The following is a 24,357-nucleotide window of genomic DNA, read 5'->3' on the forward strand; positions in this document are numbered from 1 at the left end:
AAGATTATTATTTAGAAATGTTGCATAAACTAAAGGTAGTAGAAGATTTCTTGTTTCCGGCATCTATGAACATCGATATAGAATAAATTGCATGCTACGAAATATAAAGGGTGGTGCACGAAACTTGTGAAATCGATATTCATTCATATTTTTATTTTATGACGTTCGGTGGCTCCACGTTGGTGCCATGCAAATATTATCGTATTACCAAATATTGTGGTATTCAAAACTGTAGAACGAAAGTTAATGTTGCTTGTTTTGTTTAACTAACAGTAGATTGCAGACGTAGCAACTTTGTGTTTTCGTAAAAGCCCGTGTCCTTTGTGTGTGGACATCATGTTCGCAAGAAATGAAATTATGTAAGTCGGTTCCACCGGCGCGACACGGAAGAATCTAGATTAGACGTGCGGACGGCATAGTGTTAATATAAAAAAATATAGTACTCTTACTATAGTAAAAATATAGTATAGTGTTAATATAAAAAAATAAAGTACTCTTACTATAGTAAAAATATACTATAGTGTTAATATAAAAAAATATAGTACTTTTACTATAGTAAAAATATAGTATAGTGTTAATATAAAAAAATATAGTACTCTTACTATAGTAAAAATGTAGTATAGTGTTAATATAAAAAAATATAGTACTCTAAGAAATGAACATTGAGCTTCAAATCTCCGAAACAGTTGACGCGCAACTTTTGCAATGAAAAATCTGTTGCCCGATGCATGTTTTGGAAGTTGGAGGAGCCGAGTGGATTAGCCTGTGTATTAAGTTGTCCGCGTCGCATATCGTAGAGTTCGTTCCATTCGGTCCATATAAAAGATCTGAAGCGAGCTTTTCCGCATAATAAATCGCGGCATGGAAAACGAAACAAGAAATCGGAGTTACCGCGATATTTCTTAAATAGATTTGATCGTTCTTCCAAGCGCGAGCGCTTGTAAGCGGGGATCGTGCGTCGAATTGTGTTTTTGCTTTTCCGCGGTGTCAGCTGCGGGCCACGGTGCAGGAACGATCGACAATTTATTCGACGATTAAGAAAAACTTTCGGATTACATCGATAAATCACGATTATGGTTCCGCTGGTATATCATCCCGTGCGCGCAGAGGCAGCCTCGCCGGGGTTCCCGTGGCAAGGCAAATCACTCGAGGAATGTACGGCGGAACATATGTATATCGCTGTAGAAAGATTCGTAGATCTCCCGCGGTCGACGATACCGGCTTCGGGCAGCAGTCGTTAATTTTCACATCTCTCCGTAATTTGTAAGTGTCACCCGGAGTCAACGGTAACTTATTCCGTAAACCGTCACCGCGTCGGATCCCGTAAAAATACCCGAAAGATTCTGATCGTCAGCCAACACGGATAGCGGGGACCCGCGTACGCGAACAAACTCGTTTCCACCGGCGGCGCGATCGTTTCGATTCAACGATAGGAACAAATTAATTACGATACCGTACTAATGGATTTCGCTAGACTCGCCGGTGGGCAACCGATTAGTCGAAACGAGAAAATCATTCGCTTAAATTTCCTTCTTAGGCTCGATTATTCAGATTCTATTCGATTCGGGAATATGTTCGTAGCGTTTTTATAGTTTCTTTTATTTTACAACGATTTGTTGCTGTTTTGGCGAAGTGTATAATGTTCATTCGACAGGGCTGTTTCTGCTCTACGAAACTGTGTTAATATTCGGTTGGCAACTAAGTAATTGCGGATTTAAAATAAGAAGGAAAATTCAATTCTTTTGCTTAACAATATAAGTTTGTTCAATTAGACGAATCAAATTTGACACTGTCTTTCTTTCAAGGCTTTGTTTCGATAAAATATGTCGGAAACCCGCGACTTCCACCTTCGAACTGTAATAGAAACGAAACTAAATAATTGATCGTTGCAATTTTCTCATTAAATTACAGGTGGAAGTTCAAACAGCAAGAAAACTTGTCCTTCCATCTTCAGACAGTGATAAAATCGAAACTAAATAACTAATCGATACAATTTTCTTACTAAATTGAAGATAAAAGTCCAGACAGTAAGAAAAAACAATATAACTTAATTACCTTGAATACGTTGATAAAACAAAAGAATGTGCCAAGACCCTCTACTAACAAAATCCGCAATCACTTAATTGCCAACCCAACAGTTATAACAATAAATTAATCCATTATTTACGATTTATAAATCGTTGCAAGATAAAGGAAAATATAAAAACGCTACGAAACTTATTCCCCAACCTAATAATTCGAGTCGGTGAAGTGATTCACCTGTGCCGCCTATTCTACGAAGCTATAAATAATTGGCGGAAAGATCGTTTCATTAGAGAGTCATTCAATTGGAAATATGATAATCGCGATAGGTTCGGTATCCTTAGCAGGAACTTTTAAAAACCGTTACCGGTAATTACGAGGTCAACCGTTCGAATTGTTTATCTCGTATTCATGTAATCGTTTAGGAATGGTGAACGGCGCAAACTACGCGCGCTTCTTGTCAATTAATTTTAGACGAATGCGTTCGTTCCAAGATGCTTCTGTATCGCAACAATTAATTAGAGTGATTAGCAATAGTGCGTTTATTCGTTTCACTAAGTTTTTCAATTTTTAAATAATTTTGTAATATTAAATAATTCTTTATATTCTTCTTTTTCTTTTGCTTCATATTTTGTACTTTTTTGTTCTAAGAAATTGTATCTACATTTTTTAAACAATAGAGTATTAGTATCCATAATATAGGTTTCTATTGTCAATTAAAATTCTATTTTCTTTTATAACATACGATTATCTGTCGAGCTTACGGGCTCTGTAAGTAGAATCGGTAGACCATAATCAGACACGTTTGTCTATTACAATATTGTGTTTGTTGAAAACGAAGCCTCAAATGAACAAACTTTATTCTACATTTTTTACATAATCTCTTCCGTAGAATCGTCCCCTTTTAGTGTTTTTTTTTCTACACGACTTTTAAACCTATCCCCAGTTTATAAACAACGATGCCTTAATATTTTTCAATACAGCAAGTGTTTATTAAATATTTGTGTAGAATGAACGTACTACCATATTGATATGTATTTATATATTACAATTAGACAATTATATATTATAATTTAAATATTATTATTAGACTACGGGTCTTTAAGAGAAATAAAAATTTGATGATACTATTGTACCAAACAGTGGCTAAAGAAAAATGCGATTCAATTTTCAATACGTCCAATAAACAGATGCGCCTCCACTGACACGTATTTCGCTTATTTCTACGATAAACGCATCAAATCACAGTTTAATGGTTATTACTATATAGACAGATACGGAAGAAGAGATTCCGAGCACTCCACCATCGTGCCAACAATAATCCGTATCGCCAATAAACCGCCAAAAATTTAATAGCGCGCGCGGCGTCGCCCGCCGTAAAAACTCTCTAAAACCGGCGGTACCGTTTCCAAAGAAAGCGGCATAGCGCCGCACAATAATAATTACCGTGGCCTAGTATACGGTGACGGCAATAAACAAAAAAAAAAAAAAGAAAAAGGAAAGAATGAACAGAGGAAAGCGAGTCGCAATCAAAAACTTACGATAAGTCGACAGGAATAGGCTATTAATTCCGTACGGTGAACGAACCGAATCACCTAATACCCTAACCGGGCTGACCTTCGGCTCCATGTGTCCGGCCGCAAACTGTTGCCTCCGTCGAGCCGGCCGTCGAATTTATTGCTCGGCAAATCGAATAGAATACGGAGAACGAAACGAGCGTGTGCGGCCGGTAAGCACGGCGAGCTCCGCGGAGAGGATTCGTGCGAGCCGTAACCGAGCGCGTAATTGACTTTACGATCCATTCACCGCGATCGGGATCGGTTATGTTAACATTAACGGTTAATGTGACCCAGTGATCGTGTAGCCGGGGCGCGCGGAGGCCAGCAGGCCGGCGCGGCGCGGCGCGACGATGAGCAATTATCGCGTGCGGTATGTCCATCTCGCGTACCGATCCTCTCGGATGAAGGCTGCGTGGCAGCCGCGTATTACGCGCGCGCGCTCGCGCCACGACGCTCGTTCGACCGTGCGAATACGGAGCTCTCTCGGCAAAAGACACGCGCCTGCACGCCCGTTCGTCTGCTCTGTGCACCAACGGCGGATTCTTATTTTTCGACTTCTCATTACGTCGCGTTAACCTAGCGGAATCTCGAATTCTAAGATCCTGCGGCGCACGGGGGAGTCGTCGCAGTTCTTTGCGTCGATGTCACAGCGCCGCTCCGCGCTCGGTCCTGCGATGCCGAGTTTCATCGCCATCCATCAATCACCGCGTTTATAGCAGCGTGTTTACGTCGACCTCGTCGAGTGGTGTCCTGAATTTTTGCATTTTTCACGAAATCCCTTGGGCCGACTTCTTGTCGCGCTACGCTCCGGTCGGGCAGAGTTTATTCGATGTAATAAATAACGAACTGCAAATTGAATTAATATTTCATTTGCGCATAATAATTATATTTTATATTTAATGGGAAATCCAGAAAAATATTCTGATTTGCAGAGGGAATATTTTTCTTTATTTGGATTTCAGGAAAAGACGAGTAATGAATTATTTTTTCTCCTATTTCGTCTGGTATTTTGTATGTTAATTTTGCAAGTCGAGAAGTTATTTTTTATTCAAGTGCAACCGAGTAGCAAATAAAATCTTTGTAATTTAAAAAATTAATTAATAATTTGTAAATTGAAATATTTAAAATGTTTTAACGCTTTGCCCTCGAAGCCATTTTAACTGTGAATTTAAAATCATTTTTCTGGTGTACAGCATTTCCATTTTAAGCAACAAAGTGCATTTTATATATACTAAATTAACTCTCGTGATTCATACCAACAGTTTGACTTTTAACAATTTTTCTAAAATCACACTGTTGTTATAAGAATTATTTTAGAAGGTAACGGAACAATTTTAGTGTTGCCTTAGAGTCACCATTCGAGTGCAAAGGGTTAAGATGTGTGCAGTGAAGCTAATACTAATTTCAGTGACACGTTTAGAATATGATAGATATTCAAGATCAAAGTTTTCTTTACGGAATCAATGAGATCAGTACGCGGTGATAAAACCCCTTTTTGTAAACGGCGCAAATATTGTTCGCGGCGATGGTCGCTGTGTTTCCTTTGGAAAACTCGCGCGGCAGAAACTGCCGAAAATGAGTGCACGTCTCTCTCGTGGTTCTTCGCCGACGTAAAAGACGAAATGGTTGCTGTTCGGTAACTCTTCCTCTCGAATGCCCCCTTTAGACTGAACTCGATCATTTGAACTGTTTCCGTACAGTCGCTTATAGCTCCGTGTTTGCGAGAAGCGTTGAACATATTCGTAGCACGAACTCATGGGAGGTTTTAATACGTTTGTTAGTCTTTTACGAGCCCAAATTGTAATATATGGTGAGAGAATAACGTGTGCGAAACGCCATGAGACAACGGGAACCCGTGTTGTATTTGTGGTGAAGTTTGAAAATGTTTGCGCTCGAAGCTCAAACTCTATTGTTATATAATAGATGTAATAGTATAATAATATTATATAATAGATGTAATAGTATAATAATATTATATAATAGATGTTATATATTATATTATATAATAGATGTTATATATTATATTATATAATAAATTATAAAATAATCTATTATTTTAAATACAGATAAATTTAAACAGTGTAAAATATTTTGAAACATGGTGGTATGGTGAAATTTTTGCAGCCAGTCCAAAGTCGCCACCAGTGCAAATTGTTAATAATAATTTCATTTGATTTTCAAACAGAATTCTATGTCGTTATTTTAGAAATATTGTTAAACGTTTTTGGTTACAAGGCAACGTTTAACAATATTCACAAAATCTAATTAAGCCAATAACTGAGAAAATAAAAGGCAAGTTTTATCCTTTCATCTCCAAATTGCCCTCAACCCTTAACTGTGGGCACTGAATCGAACAGACTCTACTGTAAATGTTATTAATATAAGCTTGAGTCATCTATGTTTAAGTATGAAACATTTCGCGATAAAAATTTATATCGCACACATTTCATAAACAATAAATTTCAGTGAGAGTTTCACGAAGTTTTCCCTAGATTCGAATGTCGCGGTTAAGGGTTAAACAAAGAGGTAAAAGCCTGATATTTTACAGACTTATATCATCCGCACCGAACATTATTTGCTGCATTAAAAACGATTCCTGATAGGTCCTATCGCGAACATAATTTTCTCACTGTCAAAGTATCCTAATTTCGATTAGCAGGACAGAAAAATTGAATAATCGAGAAACAGCCGTCACGCAGCCGTCGTCGCTCGATAAGAGAGTATCGTGAATGAAAGGCAGGCCGATACACCGGGTTCGCCATCGACGAGTTCCATTCTACCTCTTCGGCGAGGCATAGAACCGACGCGTGTGGACACACCATGTGTAGGAAGTCGCGGCTATTCAGAAACCCGTTACTGCCACTCCGTCAGGTGTTCACGAGGATCGCGGCTGCGGCGGCGGCGGCGGTGACGGCCGCGGTACCCTATTAATCCATAGAAATCAATTTGATCCGCGGCGAGATCGCCGACATGTGTACGAAGAAGTAGGTTCATTGTGCCAAGAATTTACGATCAAGGTTGTATCATAATAAGGATGATGTAGGCTACCGCCGTCGCTCGTACACGCGGATGGAAAGCATCCGCGCGCGCGCGCGCGCGCGCATCTGGGACGCGCTAATGTGATAAGCATAAGCTGATCGCGCTCGGGTCAGATCACCGTCGATCACCCTGCCGCGCTGCTACCACGAGGAGCCAGCACCGTTCCGATTCGCGTTGCGGAGCGTTGCTCCCCCTTTTGCTCCCGGCTGCCGGAGCAACGATCGGGAATCGTGATGCCGAACGATCGAAGCAGCGTTTCTTTTTCGACGGACCACGGGCCGCTCGGAGCACGGATCGTGCGAACCGTGAGGAAGATTGATGATCTTTTGTTTCTGTTTCGTTGCGGAAATTTTTGTTTACCCGCGACAGGTTTAGGCTCCGAGCGGTGACCTTTTGAGGTCGTGGTACTCGATTTATTACCGGGGAAGATACTCCACGATCTTTACGCCGACGGATCTTTTGGATGGAAGTGTTTAGAAATGTTTGATATTTATAATTATTTCTGGTTGGATATTTATAATAATTTCTGGCTGGATATATATAATTGACTCTTTCACTTGAAAAATATTTCTAATGTTATAAAAATGAGTTTATCGTAGAAATGGTTAGTACTAAGTCTAATTGTTTTAATTTGTGTCAACGTTAAATTGTGGAAGAATTTTACATGGTAAATATAGTGACTGTAATATTAGTTGGAACAGTGGTCTATATGGATTTGTTGAAATTTATTCCTCCAATTTAGCATACAATTTTCCAGGCATCAGAAAGCTTTGCGAATATAGAAAATGTTAGGGAATCTTTTTTTAATATTATTTTAACAGACGATATTGTTGATGTAATACTATATTTATTTAAGAGTGTCGACTACTCTTTTTGCAGTACCTTTAAGGTAAGTTAAAATTGCTTCTGTACTAGTTGCTATAAAAAAAGATATCGTGCAATTTAATAGAATATTAAATTTTCGGCAAATTATTTGACCTAAAATAATTTTGATTTATCGTAGTGTTGATCGCATTATTAATACAAATCGTAGGAAGAACGAAAATCATGGCTAACCCGATGTAATCGAACTATCAGATGCCGCAGTTCGCGGTTAAACAATACGGAGAGATATTAGAATTGGCAACATTTCAACAGATATTTCACGCGAAAATTGCGAAAGTTTATAAGCGATGGGACAAAGTATTGGATCACTTTTAATTCTACGAACGAGAGAGATAGGGGTTGTCAGAAAATTTCCTCAACATCTGGCGATGATTGAACGCTTCTACGGATGGTGTTCAATTTTCTTATTCTATTCTTTGCGAGCAAGCGATATTAATTCTTATATTAACACTCGTATGCTGTTTAGACTATTGGTAGACTCGTATTTTATGGATCAAATTGGAATTGGATAAAATTGTGACGTCCAATTATGAAAAAAAAATTGTCACTTATTATTGTAAAATCTATCACTCTATTATAACTTTGGAAACTGTTTATATGGAACATTTTCAATAACTGTACATTTTCAAAGGAATGTGTATTTTCTAATCGTGGATTGTTTGAGCAATTAATAAATCTATAATTCACGCTAAAAATTGGTAAATATAATAATTTATGTGAGTCATGTGAATTTATATTTTGCACATTGCTATTTCAATAATAGTTATACAAGGAAGATTTTTTTCTTCGTTACTCCGGCTTTTTTAAGATAATCGCAAATTTATCACGATTATTAGTTACGATTAAATATATCACAATCTACCTATATCTAGATAAAATGAAAATTATCTGTACTAATTACAAAAAAACGTTAATCAAATAACATTCAAACACCATTCAAACAGTGGTAGAATGAACTAGATGTCCAAAGAATCTACCCTTATATTCAATTCTGTCCGCTCGCCGAAAAGGGCTAACCGATTAAAAGGTGTCGAAGCGCGCGGTCGTTTCGCAGTCGAATGTCGCGGCCAATCAAGGGTCGGCGTGTGCATCGGGCGCACGGCTCGCGGCGACCACGGCCTTCTCTTAGGCAAAACCTATTGAAATTCAGTCTGGCACGGTCCAAGGAATTCTAGGAGCAGCACGGCGTGTCGAGGCCCCAATCGTTCACCGCAAAACCGACAGCTGTCGCGATGCGTCATTATCCTCGTTCGGCCTGGGCTACGGGGACGCTCAAGAGCGCATACGGGGGGAAACTGGGTTAACGCGGCACCGCGTTGCTCCGTTTCCGCGCGAAGTCACGCGGATTTTTTCATCCGGCGTCTTCGTTAGAAATTAATGAGAATCCGCGGCGAGTCGTGGAGTGTGTCTGGTAACGAGCCCGGATCATATACGCGTGACGCGCGGTTGCAGCGCGCGCGCGCGCTCGCTCGCGCACAAACGCGTGCACGCCGGCACGTCGCGACGCGTCGCGTCGGTGGAATTGTTTCAGTGTGCCGGTTGTGCGAGTGCGGATAGCGTGTCAAATGAACGTAATACCGCGGTAGTTAATGGATAATGGCACGAATCTACGGCGATACCGGTTTTCAAGTACGGGAACGCGTTCGCGTTCGTATATCGCGTTCCCGCTCGCTCGCTCGGCTCGCGCTCGCTTCCGCTCGGACGCTGTCCACTGTAAATGATACGCGACCGCGTGTGTACGCACACGCACCCGCAACGCGTAACCCCGCTCCGATTACGGCCCTAACCAGTATTTGCGATGCTCGATGCGTAAAGTATTATAGGCTACGCCGCCGCCGCCGCCGCCGCGGCCGCTGCCACTGTCACCGGACCAGAATGCGATAACGCGCGCGACATATACATACGTGTCCGCTTATATTATATCCGTGCGTCCGTGCACGGGTCCCCTGTGTGTGTCTCTCTCTCTCTGTGCGCGTGTGTACGGAAGCTGCACGGCCCGCGGAAATCGGCGACCGATGATCGATATTGTCGTTTTCACGCCGCCCGCTACGGCGCGATCCGAAAGCCGTGAAATCCACCGCACCGGTCGCGCTCGCGGTTTAACGCTATCGCGATGGGCCTCCTCCTCCTACTCCTCCTCCGGAGCTAATCTGAGGCAATGCTTTTAACTTTTTCCCCGGTTCCCCGCGTCAATGGGAAGTCGGCGTTTTTCACAGGCGGACAGCGCCGGCAGGGGCGCGTTAATCTGGTCGCGCGGCTAAACCGAATTAAACGAATCTAATTCCTACCTCCGCGCGTGGGGGAAAGTCGATACGACGAAATTAACGCCGCGACGAGGCGGACTGCTGAACCAGCATCGAGATCCGAGTAATTTATTTCGCCGGCCCGTCCATCGGGATGCCAAGATTCGGCTGGTGATCGGTCGTTTAGGTGTTTTGCTTGTTACCGGGTCGGTTTCTGGGGATTGGCTTCGCGTGCCCGCGTGGAAATCAAGTTCTTCTGTAATTTTTCTGTCGGTGACGCGGTATTCGATCGTCACGATGAATGCGAGATGTGTTTCGCGGTTTTGCTTTCTGTCGGGCGTAATGGGCTTGCGCGGTCCCGTTGTTCGAATAACCCTTTGTCGTATTATTTCCTTAACACTTGAAATGATTAGAATTTTTTTAAATATTTATTTATTTATTTAACTATTTATTTATTTATTTAACTATTTATTTATGTATTTATTTATTTATTCATTCATTCATTATACAAGAATAACAGAAAGACATCTGCTCGGTTGCAATAGACATCAAAATTTGCAGAAAAAGAAAAGAAATGCAATGAGAGAATTACGCATCTTTCAAGATAAATTATTTCTTATAAAAGAAGGAAAATTGACACTTACATTTACTTGAATGGCAAAAGAATAGGATTTAATTTCCGATTAAAACAAAGGAACAGCAAACTTTAAAAAAAAATTCCCATAACGAGTAAAATTCGTTAAAGTATAGCAAAGTATTAAAAATAACGTTGTTCGTGTACTTTCTTGACTGAAATGATTTATAATTTTACCTTTCAACCCTTAGCACTCGAGTGGCGACTCTGCGGCGCCACTCAAATTGTTGTAACACCTCCCAAAATTATTGGCGCCATTCAAATTGTTGTAACACCTTCCAAAATTATTTGTATAGATATCACCAAAGCATAGATTGGAATATTTGTTGAAAGTGTAACTGTTGTATGAGTCACGAGACTCGATTTCATATGCATAGAATAAATTTTGTTATATAAAATAGAAATGCTAGAAACCAGAAAAATTATTTTACATTTCCAGTTGAAATGTCTTCGAGTGTAAAGGGTTAATAACTAAAAAAAATCAACAAAATTAATAAAAGTCGATAGATAATCTCGTACCATCAGTAAGTGGCATAAGTAGAGTTAGCTAACAGTCGAACCTGATTTTCTCCAGGAAATCGAACGTATAACTGCACAATTGTTAATTACACCTCGTTAATTAATTTTACATCCAACTTTACGTATTTCCCGCAGTTTCTGTTGCACGCCGATTGATAAATCGAAGCGCAGTCTCTGAGAACGATCAAACGAGCACTCGAAGCCGGACACTTCAATTACGCTAAAGTAATTTACATATCCAGGTCGTTGACGACTTGTCGCATGCCATTGGAATAATCGAATAAGATAATGCCGGTATGTAAGACACGTATAATTGCTGCAACACTCAATGTTCCCGGATGTACCGGAAATGCACTACTGCAGGCAGAATCTTAGATAACATTGCGCTCAATTTAGATCTTTCCTCAGCGAACCCATTCGCGATAACGAAACAGTAAAGATAAGACAGCCGGGCAATAAAAAATGTTCGAAAGTTGGACAATTTAAAACTCGTTCTATAGGGAAACTATAGTGGCCAAGCTATTAGCCTAGAAAGTCGAATGGGTGCTCGTTTCTACCATGTTGTAGAAGTCCGATCTTTCCGAATGGTTGCATGTAATTAAACGACAATTAAGCTGTCACCACTATATCAGTCATTGATTTACGAGTTGGAAAATACGATACAAATTTTCATGGTAAATTCTACTTTTTAATCATCTTTATTCAGTACCCGTCGCTCTTAACCTCTTTGGCACTACACGCTACTATAGTGGCTTTCGCGGATGTTTTGTGCTTTACTTAATTTTATTATTAATTATTAAAGCAAACAATTATAGTGAAAGCTATATATATATTATATATAGCTATACCAAAAAATGTATATATTAAGAAAAATGGTAATTTAGTTATGAAAAATTTCATTCGCGCAAAATCCAGCCGTGCCTGAGAGGTTAATAATATTGAAATTATTGAAATAATAATATTGAAATTAATATTAAAATTAATATTGACACTGCAAAATATGGTTCTCCCAGATATTTTTTTAAATCACCCAGAGATACATATTTTCCGTCTTCAGTATAGACGTTTATGTTCAACATAGATACGAATTATTACCGACAAAGAATAATACGCGTAACGTTCTTCTAAAAGCTATTTTCTTCTAGCGATTTAAATAAAATTAGCATTGTACACCGAAGCAATTTCTCAGACGCTTGTTATAGCATTCGTTGCGTGAGAAGACGACCGAAATACCGAATCGTAATTGTAACACGGATGTCTCAATCTTTCAGCGTTTCGCATTTGCATATACAAGAATGTCGGACATAACCGTACGTGTACCAAATTATCAACGGTAAAATCGATTGTGTGCTTTCGAAACTGATTAACGTTTACGCTCTATCCACACGGTCGGAGAAAGAACGACGTCTCGTTCCTCTGTTTATACATGGAAGTGTGTCACTCGTGATTCTTATCCATTGTGTTATTAATTCCGTGCTGATTTATTACCAATTAATATTTATTTCTTCGCCGCCATTGTCTCTGACGAGTACGTATTCGATGTATATTTTATGTATTCGATGTACAGTTTATGTATTCGATGTATATTTTATGTATTCATTTTATATAATATATAAAGGTATTTTTTGAAAATATCTCGAGACCTAATCATTTTTTTGCCATGCTACCCTAATAATTTTTTACGTAGAATGAACAAAAGAATCGATCTGTGTAAAAAAATATATATTTCTAATTAAATAAATGATGCAATTGTTAATTGCACATGCACTGCTGCATCTAAAAAACATTTAAAGGCCTACAGATGAAATGCTCTTCGAACGATTTATCTTTCTTCTTTGGCATTTTTTCATAGATGCAATAATAATGGAGATATGACTTGAAACAATTGCGTGGACCACTGTATATTATATTTGTAGGCACAATTGGTATGTACATATGGTTGATATTACAAAGCCATTAACCAGCTGCGTCGATATATTTTGAAGATAAATTTTGTTACGCGTTTTATTGATAATACTCAGTATAGTTCTTCTGATGATTGTTCTAGAATTATTTTAAAACTTACGAAATTTATGAATATGTTACCATAAGCATTTTGACATAAATCGCAAGAGAAGTATTTTTATTATAAGATATAAAATTGCCATTTCCTTGTAACGTGTATATATACGTCGTACGCAGCTATTAAATATATAAATTTATATATTTATAATTATAATTATATATTTATATTATATATTTATTACATGTATAAATTTGAGAAAATCGTAAAGAAATGTATGATATAGTCGAAAATGACTGGAAGAAAGCATTGACCTGAAATGTTCTAAATTCTGACCAAGTATTGTAAGACAGCATTGCGATGCGAAGACATAATGTTTCAACCTGTTAGCTGCGTACGACGTGTATACACGTCATAAGGAAATGGCAAGTTTACATCTTATAATAAAAACATGTCTTCTACGATTTATATTATAATGCTTACGGTAACATATTCGTAATTTTTTCACGCTTTAGGATAACTCTAGAACAATTACCAAGAAAAACTACACCCGGTACGATTGATAAAACGCATAATAAAATTTATTTTCTAAACATATTGACGCAGCCAAGTGGTTAAATTGTCGCAGCGCGCCTACTTCGTTGCGTGTCAATAGCGAAGCGTCAATAGGTCTGAAGATGATCCGGTTCGACGGCGAGATGGGTTAACACGGGGGCAAATATCGGCAGCAATCGGATGCAAAGTTATGTCGGGCGTGATTCCAATGTCGCGGCCAAGAGGTTGAATGTACCTCTATACAGCGCACGTATTAGTGCTCGCTACTAACGTAATCGTATGCCCTGGTGAATATTTCATGAAGCGCGGAAAAAAAGGAGATGACACCTGTTCGAAAAAACCGTTAGTACATGGTCTTTTTGCCCGCCAACGACGTCGCGCGGCGATTGCAAACGGACGTTCGGCGACTTATTTCGATGCAAATTTTAAAAGAAGAATGCCCGCCGCGGGTAAGCCTCGGGAAACGGTTACACACGCGCGGCCATTGTGAGCCGACGACGGTTTGCCATCGCTAAAAATGTCCTCCGGAACCGTCGCGGAAGAAGGGAACCCGTCGCCGCCGCCGCTGCCGCTTCTCTTCGATCAATCCGCCTGAATTATTAGACGGCCCGCGACGATTTAATAGGCGTTGTCTAAACGATCCGACGTGGATTTACGATTTTGTCGAAAGCGCCGCGAAAGGTGAACGCACCTTGCGAAATCGCGAACCATTCGTACGCAAAGTTGGCTGTGGCGATCGTCTCTTTTTTTGTTTTTAAACGATCCTAACGCCGCGGCCGTTTTCGCCGGCGTCGTTAAAATTTAGACACCTCTTTCGGATTCCCATCGAACGTCCAAATGTTAAATCGACGCAGCCAGCGTCGGATTCCTGTTCGGCGAGAAGGACTGGTATTCAAATATGCGATCGATACGTTTCGCAGAAATTTTTATGGTAATCGCGCCTTTAACCGTCGCCTCAACTAAATTCGATGACCAAGCAATTAGTAGTTTCCATGCTTTTACGCCCGTTTAGCTGGATTTTGCAAACGCGCATACGTTCGCACGGAATTGAGATAAGTATGGATTTTGCGAATTAGTTGTAACGAATATGTATTATAATATTGCGTAGACATAATTTATTTTCTCAATGCATTTATAAAAAATTTGTTATACCTACATATAAAATAGAGAAAGAATTGTAAACAATAATATACCAAAAATATTATACGCGGAACGTAAGACCCGGTGTAATATGTGCTTCTGAACACTTAATGAAAAATGACTGAGGTGACATGCAAATTAATTTGAACAGAGAGGAAGGAAAAGAAGCAATTTCCTCTTGCGTGCTCGTTTCATGATCGATACAAGTGTCTACGGTTTATTCACGATGGAATCGTTTAGGATAAATATACACCTCGTATTGATTTATCGACTGGTAGATCCAACGATAAAGACGTGCCTCCACCACGAGGTTTATTATCCAAGAATTGTGGATTCGCACATCGATCGGCCTCCGAACCGTTTACGTAACGACGTAAACGGGGAATATATTAAAGAAAATCCACGTTTTTCGCACCGTTCACGAGCCAACAATTTCGTCTAGACGTAACAAGGTGTTTTTACCGATCGTCAAACAATATCTTCGGCTAGCGTTTCATTTAGAACGACATTAACGGCCGCTTTTTACCCACAGACGAGACAAAGAACACGCGTCACGCACGCGAAACCGTTCCGCGTCTCTGTTCGGCACGGTCCGCTCGCATCTTCATCCGTATCAATAACAAACCATTAAACCGAAACAAGAAACCGCAGCCGCGTAAGTCCATCGCGAAAGTACACACGTTCCCAATTAGTTTACAAAGCCCGGACCCGGTAAGAAAGTTAGCGTCGTTTCACCGCGGGACGGATTCCGGAAAAAAGTTTAATGGCGCGACCTTTTTTCGTAGCCGTGGCCGATGGTAAACTGAAAACGGCCGTAAACTTTATTAACATTTCAAACGGAGTCGTCGACTCGAGCGCGCTCGCGCGCGCGCGCGCGTATTCCGTTCGCGCATTATAAATACATAAAACCCGGCGGAGCCGGCGGTCGTAACGACGCAAACAAACTTTTAAATACCATCCTAACAGTCAATGAACAGCCGTGACGAATTTTAAAGCAATCCGAGGAACAGTTTCTCATTCATATAGTCCCGGAAACGGTCCATTATTCAGAAGAAGAATATCCTTAATGCCCCGCGTTCCATCCCGTCGTACATAATTGGACGCGTTCCCGTAAATAAACTACATAAATATTTAATATTGTTTGCCGCCGCATCCGCAGCCGAAAGCCTCTGGGAAATGGGCTCGGGATGCTACGAAATCAGTGACTCAGCGGATCTCCGAAACGAATTCCCGGACCGGCGCGGCATGGTATGGTGTATATAGCCAGGTGTACACCGGCCCGTTCTTTTGCTCGTGCGTGCACGTATATTCGCCGCTGGGACACGTACGTACGTATCAAGCGCACTTCGTCCGTTCGGTCCGCCGCTGCAGTTTCGCATAATAGCTCCGTTTTACCGTGATCGAACGTATAGATCGGACCGGTGTCGCCGGTGCCTCGCTCGCATATTTTTTCGTTTCGCGGCTATGCGGCGAAGTTTGATCGTCCTTCGATCCGATTCCGCGGATTACGGCGTTATAAGGGGAGACGTTCCGGGCGCGCGTTTCGCGCAACGGAATCGTATGCGCATTTGAAGCAGCAACCTTTCCAGGCCGGGTGCGAGTCGAGGCGCGCTCGTCGCCGGTCTTCGACGCGCGTGAGAATCGCGATCGCGGCGACCAGATACCGCGTTTAACACCATTCGAACAGATATACTCGAGGAGTCGCGAACGGCCGCCCGATCGTATTCCCGAATCGAGAATAAAGATACGAATCGCCGGCAATTGTATCTGTTGCCGCGCGACCATGGGAAGCCTGACAAATTTCGGGGGCTCTCGAGAACCGGAAGTGATGTGGAAACCGGTTACCGCGTTGTGATCTATCGGATCGTTTTATGACTCCGAATGTGTTCGGTTGCCGGAGCGTTTCGAAACGCGTTTGGAAAAGTTTCGCGAAACTGGAATTATCTCCTGGTCGAATCGAGACGCCAGTTGATGGCTACGATTGCGTTACGAAATATCGATTGTTCACGTAATTGTTATACTTTGTTATTATACTATACTTTATGAAACAGTTACGGTATTTTCTATGTACTGTTACGGATGTCTCGATAATGTACATAAATATCACCTGAAAATTACCCTTCACCTGTCTGTTTCATTTTATTCGTTTGGAATGCAACGATTTAACTTATTGACACTCGTTGCCTGTCGAATTAATTACAACAGATGGAAGTCGGCAATTAAAAATCAATGACTGCTTCATAGTTGTTCTAAATTTCTCGCTGACTTATCAGCCCTCGTATTAATGAACTTTTATATCAAGTGTATTCCAACATGCTCTTTTATTATGTCAGTAATTAAACTATACCGCTGTAAGTCGTTCTCCTGTTAATAAATTTTTAATCGCACGTTTATGAACTTTTCCTGTGCCAATTACTGACATATTTATCACAGCAAGTACACGTTACAGAAATTTAGAAAATGAAGTGTAATTAACCCCTAGCCGTATTTCGACGAGTCTGGCTCGTCATAGAGATTTTTATCAATATCTTGTTAAGTATAAATGCTATTCTGTTCTTTTAAAGCAGAATAAAATTCTGCCACCTTGTCATCAGTATTTAATCATTTAAGCAAACGTAGCTAAACGCAATAAATATTTTTCCTTTTCCTTCTAAGAAATTATTACAATAGACAAAATGCTCGTCCTTGTAACTATGAAGAAAATCGTACGGGAAGGGGTTAACGATAACACTTGCTACAATGCACAATATGTCTGGCGTAAAAACAATGGAAATATGATATTGTAACAAGGAATCATCTTCAAGTAATTCGTCTCTCATTGTATCTCCGTACAATGTTATCTGTTTCGATAACGCTGTACTCGTTAACCGGATTTGAATTCTCTTTACATCGTGCGAAAGGTCAGATATTTCTTAATGAAATGAGATACATAACAAAATGTGTGCAACGGATGAGCCATTTTATAACTGTAACCTATGATTAACTCTTTCCACTGGAACAGCGGCTTTGAAGCTCTACTGAAAATTGCGATACTATTTTTCAAAATAATTGTAACAGTATCAGACTCGTTATGTTTAGAGGTTGTTAACCCTTTGCAGTCGGAGCCATTTTAACTGGAAATCCAAAATATTTGTCTAGACTTATAGTGTTTCCATTTGATATAATTAGTGCATTGTATAGTTTATGCAATCGAATTTTTGCGACTCATGCAACAGTTACTAGCTCTTAACAATTTTTTGAATACAGGTAAATTGAATAAAAATTATTTCGAATCGTGTCATGATCATTTTTAGCGGCGCTTTAGAGTCGTTACTCGACCGCAAAGGGTTAAAATAGCAACTTGCCGAAAGACTCGGTTACATATTTATAAATTGCAATAAATTGCAATAAATCATATAAAATAGGAATGCTAGAGGTCAGAAAATATGTTTAAGTAGGAATAATATTATGAAAAATAAGTTTTATGTATAATTAAAATAGCTTTAAGTGCAAGGGTTAATAACGTGCGATGGTTTTCCAATGATATACAGGGTGTTTCTTAAATCGTGGTACAACCGGTCGGAAGGCAATTCTACATGCAAGAGAACGAGTTGAAGAAGCAAAAGCTTTTTCGACGGACACGTTATCTTCGAGAACGTTGATTTCAAAAATTCGATAGTTTCGCTTGCAGTGCCACTTGCGAAAAGTAGATTCGGTTAGTCATGAACAGGCAACGTGGCTGACTCTTACTCGACTGCACGCATATTAGACTTTCGAAACTAAATTTTCTCGAAAATAAATCCGGCCGCATTTCCCACGACTTTCTCGTTTCTTGCATTTACTATAGGTTACAGGAGCTACAGAAATATTTCTTTCGTTTCTAGCTATTTTAATTAATTAAACTTCTTTAAACGTGTTTCTTATTTTATATTTGACCTATTCGTTTCTGTCACAAATGTATAAAATTTATCGTCTAGTTATTATTTATCATCGACCTGTCTTCGCAAGTGGAATTACCTTTTTTCAATGGTTAATTCCATTGTTTTCATCGGTGATTATAAAAAATTCTAAATCATTTTCCATAACGACAGCTTAATCTGCTGAAAAACGATAAATACGAAATAATATGTAAAAAATGACTGTGCCTGTTAACCTTTTAGATACTACGCGCCACTATAGTGGCTTACGCGAATGGCTCGTGCTTTACACAATTGTTTTATTATTTATTAAAGCAAACAATTAAAGTGAAAGTGTGTATATACAATATATTAAGAAAAGAATATATGTTATTAGTACTATATATAGATATCCGGAAAAAATATATATTAAGAGAAAATTGTAATTTAGTTACGAAAAACTTTATTTGCGCAAAATCCGGCCGTATCTAAAAGGTTAATTGCCGAAAGTCCTTCGATCACTAATTCTCCGCAGGTGCTACGAACGATCGACAAAAGCCTCTAAGAAAAACCGTTGGTCGGCAAACAACGTCGCACCATCATGCTCGGCGAACGGCAGCCGTAAATGTCGGCGCAGCGGTTCTCGGGCATTTCATCGTTCGAGTATCATTCAAATCGATCAGGTTGTTACGTCATATATTCAAAGTGACTCAATCCGTCTCGAGCCTGTCTCGATCTACACGGGATCGCCATGAAAAGATATTCACGCGACCTACGCCCGACTTCCTGGATGCATCACGCAATCTTAATCGTCGGGCTCTCTCTCCCGGGATCGTTTCCGACCTTCATCGCGTTCGAGCACCTCGTCGCCGAATGCGGCGCGACGCGGAGCGGATCGTTGCTGCGGCGCGGCGCGGAGCGGTCCGGAGTCCCTGAATGACAGTGGCGAGCGATACCAGCGATGTCGAGTAGGGAGGAACAGCAACGGTTAAGCGTTCGTCGGACCGCTAACCGGAATGCGCGTGCTAACTCTTCGGCGTCTCAGGGCACCGCGAAGAGCGGTTGGGTGCTCCACTCAGCTCCGATGAAGAATAACAGAAAGAGAAGCCGACGGGAAAGAAAGAGAGACGGCCGGACAGACGGAAAGATCGGAGAGAGAAAGAGTAAGAGTAAGAGTAAGAGAGAAAAGAAAGAGAGAGAGAGAAAGAGAAAGAGAGAGAGAGAGAGAGAGAGAGTCGAGAGGAGGAGAGGCAAAGGGAGCAGGAGAGAGGCCCACGGGAACGGAGTCTCTCCGGCGAGCGATCGACGAGGACGGCGAGACACCGTGAGACGGAGGGGAGGATAGGGGGCTAGGGGATAGAGGAAGAGGGACGATTTCGAAGCACGTGGAGATTCGAGGCACATTGCGCCCAGAACAGCGGCACGAAAATTTGGTGAGGCCTCCTTGCCTGCCGACCGACCACATTCCCTCCCCACCCGATTTCCTCGTACGAGAACCTTATCCGCTCGGGCTGTTTCGTCGTGGTCCGGTCTATCCGCGCGCGCGTTAACATCGACAGCCGAATCATCGGTCTGGTTTTGCATGAACTGTCGCAGAGCGGTAGCCGCCGCCGCCGCCGTTCGGTTTCAATGGGATGCTCGTTAGGAGAGGAACCGAACGGGGGGCGGCCGGTCGTCGACGGACCTTTTCTCGCGGTTGACCGGGGAACGGAATCGATCGCGTTATCCCGGCCGCGGTATCGGCAAAGACGGTAGTACATTACATCGTATAACAGTAAGAAGAATTCGTAGAGTTCGCAGAAAGATATAAGAAAAATAGTAGGGAACGTGAAACATCGAACGATCTCTCCTCCGATCGTACGTACCCGCTTTGCGCGCTCCTATCGCGGCGTTTAAATTGGAGAACACTCGGGACGACGATCCGATAGAAATCGTACGGTGTAAATTTAATTAACGGGTAGTTCAGTGAGAAGATCACGGGCAAAGGAGTCACGGATAATGAGCTCCCTTACACGAGAGAATATAAGGCTCACCTAGCGATCGCGGAGTGCGTGCGGAGTCGCCACGTGTTAGCTGCAGCTTAGCGGCTCCTCGTGCCGCATCCCGGCAGCCGCGTTATCGCCTTATCAGCTCCGCCTTCCTTCCTTTCGCGTTTCAACCCCTCGGAATGCTTCTCTCTCTTTCTCTCTCTCTCTCTCTCTCTCTCGTTCTCCTCTCGCTCTCTCCCTTCCTCGGGTCTGCTGCGGCTGCGCTCGCACCGATCCTCGGATACCGCGTTTAAATCACCGTGCGATCGACGGAGAACACACCGTTTATCGAGCGACGATCGTTCTCGCGTGTTGTGCTCCTCGCCGGACGAACGTTCCTGCTGGTACGTGGCCCACGGGATCCGTCACTTTAACACAATTTCACCGGCGGCCGGGACCGTGAAACGGCAGTATCCATCGACGCGATCGCGGAACTATGCGGTCGGCGATCGGTTTCGACCGGCACCACTCGGACCGGAAAACTGGGCCGAACGATCCGAATCGGTGGTCGCGATTATCCGCGGGTGCCGTTCGTTCCGATGGTCGTTCAACGGAAAGAACGATCACAGGAGCCTCGATCCGGTTCGATCGATTTTTCTCGTGGGAAAGCAGTCGCCGGGCAAGAAAAAAAAAAGATGGGGATCGGGCGAGAAATCAAACTCCTGTTTGAGATCGCGGTCGTGAAGCGCGGCTAAGAGTATCGGCGATAATGGTACCAGTAACGGCGACGACGAATAGTATCCGCCAAAAAGGCTTGCGTGACGTGTTACGTTCAATTTGTCCTCTCCTCCACTGTCACTGCCTCCTCCTTCTTTCCTTCTCTTTTTTCCTTTTTCTCTCTCTCTCTCTCTTTCTCGATCTATCTCTCTTTCCTTCTCTCTCTCTCTCTTTCTCTCTCTCTCTCCCTCTGTGTCTCTCCACCACGAAAGAATGAGCAACCACACTGGTTTACTGTTCCGTTCGCGACGAAGATGTTCTGCGGACTGATAACCTGCCGTCTACTTACCTCCGGCGAACGCCCCTAACGCGCCGAACTCCCTGGCACGACAGGTGCTCCGAAGGAGGAGTGGGAATAAGAGGATGGTTTCGCGGAGGGGACAGGGATAACCTACTCGCAGCAGCAGCGGCGGCGGCGGCGGCGGTGGCGGCTCTTGCTGGTGTGTACGCATTGCGAGAAAGAGAAAGAGAGGGAAGGAGAGCGAGAGGAAGAAAGAAAGGGGGAGAAAGGGAGGGAGAGAGAGAGAGAGAGAGAGAGAGAGAGAAAGAGAAAGAGGACGGGAGAGAGACGGCGGACCGGGACGGAAAAGAGAGAGCCGCGGCTCGGAGAGAAAGAGAGTGAGAGAGAGAGAGAGGGTTGCGAACGCGAGCGAGACAGCCAGAGCTGAACGACGACGACGACGACGACGGCGGCGGCGGCGGCAGGCTGTGCAACCAGCACCGAGCAGACCGAAGAGAAGAGGGCAACGACACCGCATCGCGGGTCGGTGGGCTTCGACACATTTCCCGAAAACTACATCGCCACCACCGCAACCGTCGCCGCATCAGCGCGGCCGCTCGGATTCTCCGAATCCCTCGATAATTGATCGATAGCGACACCCTCGGCCAGGTCGCCGGACACCGTCGTGAACCAGGAGACGAGCCTCTCCTCGTTCACGCCACCGGGACACTTTGGCGCGTACCCCTGGCGAACGCGATTTCTCCTGTCGACGTTCACGCAGATCACGCCGCCTAGAGAGTGCACGCAGACGCGAATCGCGATCGTTCGGATGCCGGCCACGAGGGCTCCCGTAGGTGTCCAGCCGGTAATTCGCGAGGATGACCGGCTCTTGGGGAGGAATGCCAGGAATTAGGTTATCGAGTTTGTCATTATTTAGGGAGACGTCGGGTGGTCATTCTCGATCGTTGGCCCCATCGGTGCCCGGCCATTTCGTAGCCGGACCGCGTTTTCCACCTCCCATCCTTCTCGTCTTTGCCACTATCGTGCCACCTCATCCTCTTCCTCCTCCGCGCTTTGCCCTTCTCTTCTTTCTTCTCTTCGTCTTCGCCCGTAGTCTTATACGTACATGCTTCACCCTTTTTCTTCCTCTCGTCCGTGCCTTTCCTTCTTTCTTCGACTAGGGCAGCTCCGGGAACACCGATATCTCCCGAACGATCAGCGATGTGGCCCTTTCCTTGTTGCGTTCCACGCTCGAGAAGCCCCGATGACTATTTGCGAGGGCATATCATCCGCGATCCGATGTCGCCGATCGCGATCCCCCCTCCCACCGGGCCCCCGGTCCCCGGTTCCCCGGTTCCCCGGGCCACGGCCGCCCGGCAACGGCTATCGCTCATTTGCAATTTTACTATCTGATTGACAATGATATCCAACCTCCCCGGTTTTTCTCCCTCGGCTCGCGGCCGATCCTCGAACGCTCCCGGACCGCGCACGCCGCCGCAGCCGCCGTCCGGAGAAAGGTTGCGCCTCCGAGTTTTATCTTCGTTCATTTTTCTTCCGGCCGGTGTATCGGTCTTCCCTTTTCCCCCAATCGATACCTGTCCCGTATACCCTCATCCTTTCTCATTCCTCCAATTGTGGCATTCCTTATTCCCCGCGCATCGTATTCCGGGTTTGTTCGACATCTGAATGACGTTCGCCATCGATCATTCCCTTCTTCCCCGATTTCCGCGTAGCACGGCTAACTGTTCACCGTGACACATTCTCACGGCTGGACGAAAATCCCGCCGGTCGAGTTAGCGAAATTAATTTCGCATTATTAATCCGCCGATAAATATTCAGAGCCGGCCGGTCGGCCGAAGCCGCTAACCGAAGCTGCTCGTCTGTCGCCGACGCCGAATGCTCCGATACAGGTGTGCATATATATATATATATATCCGTGTCCGCTCGCTCACCCTTGCCCGCTTCGACGACGACGACGGATTTGTACGCGCGCGCTCGGCTCTCTGGAACTCTGGACTCGCGCGTAGCAGACTCGGCTCGGACGTAGCCGGCGTCGCCGATGGCCGAGCACCGGCACAGCCAGCCAAGCAGCCAAGCAACCAAGCAGCCAAGCAGCAGCGGCTCCCGACGAAAAAAGAAACATTTTCCGTTTTCAAGATCGCGCTAAAAACCCGGTGCCGGCTCTAGCGCGCGTTCTGAGAAGGATCGGGGTCGCGGGACCGTCGTCGGCACAAGCGTTCGTTTACGCGAGAAGATGCGACGCGAGGCGGGGCAGAGCGCGATGGGCGATCCGATCCGATCCGAGGCGAGGCCAGGCGAGACAAGACGAGGACGAGGATCAACCGTGAGGCGTCGTCGTCGTGCGCTTAACTGCCCTAAAAGGCAGTTCTTCTCTCTTTGCTACCTAGTCACCGTTGTCTCCAGGAGTACCATGCGTACCCAGAGGTGTCCTGAAAGCGCGCCGCAAGACCGCGCAACTTAACGGCCGACGTCCACGCATCGAATTTACGTCGATCTCTCGTTACCTCGTCGATCATATATGCGACAGAATTTTCTACTATCGCGGTCGGTTCTTGCGGTAAAAGCGACGCTGCTCGAGGAATTTCTATGAGAAATTCGTTTCGAACGCGATTTCATGTTATTTTATTCGTCGGATTTATCCCGTTTGCATCGTAGACGCGTATATGCGCGCATTCTGCCTGACCGCTATCGCCAAAGCGCATATGTGCGCGCAGTTAATGAAAAGTAATGATCGAAAATAGTTTCAGTGTAAAATAATACAAAAAATAGGAAGAATGAACGGTTGCGTTTCCGACAGCAATGAAGCAAAATTGGACAGTGAATACCAAAAGTAAAGACACTGCACAAGAAAGAACATTTACACTATGTAATTCACATTTTCACCATTAGCATGAAAATT

At 43.3% G+C, this 24,357-nt stretch overlaps 1 protein-coding gene across 1 annotated transcript in view; it reads right to left on the bottom strand.

Annotated features, from left to right (window-relative positions):
- Nucleotides 1-3,644, bottom strand: part of M (zona pellucida domain-containing protein miniature) — a 32,850-nt gene extending 29,206 nt beyond the window's left edge. The window contains exon 1 of the mRNA XM_078197314.1: nucleotides 3,564-3,644. The gene's annotated coding sequence lies outside the window, so the exon portion shown is untranslated. The remainder of the gene's footprint in view (nucleotides 1-3,563) is intronic.
- Nucleotides 3,645-24,357: the final 20,713 nt, after the last annotated feature.

Source organism: Augochlora pura, chromosome 3, assembly GCF_028453695.1.
Source record: "Augochlora pura isolate Apur16 chromosome 3, APUR_v2.2.1, whole genome shotgun sequence".
In the NCBI taxonomy this organism is placed as follows: Eukaryota; Metazoa; Arthropoda; class Insecta; order Hymenoptera; family Halictidae; genus Augochlora; species Augochlora pura.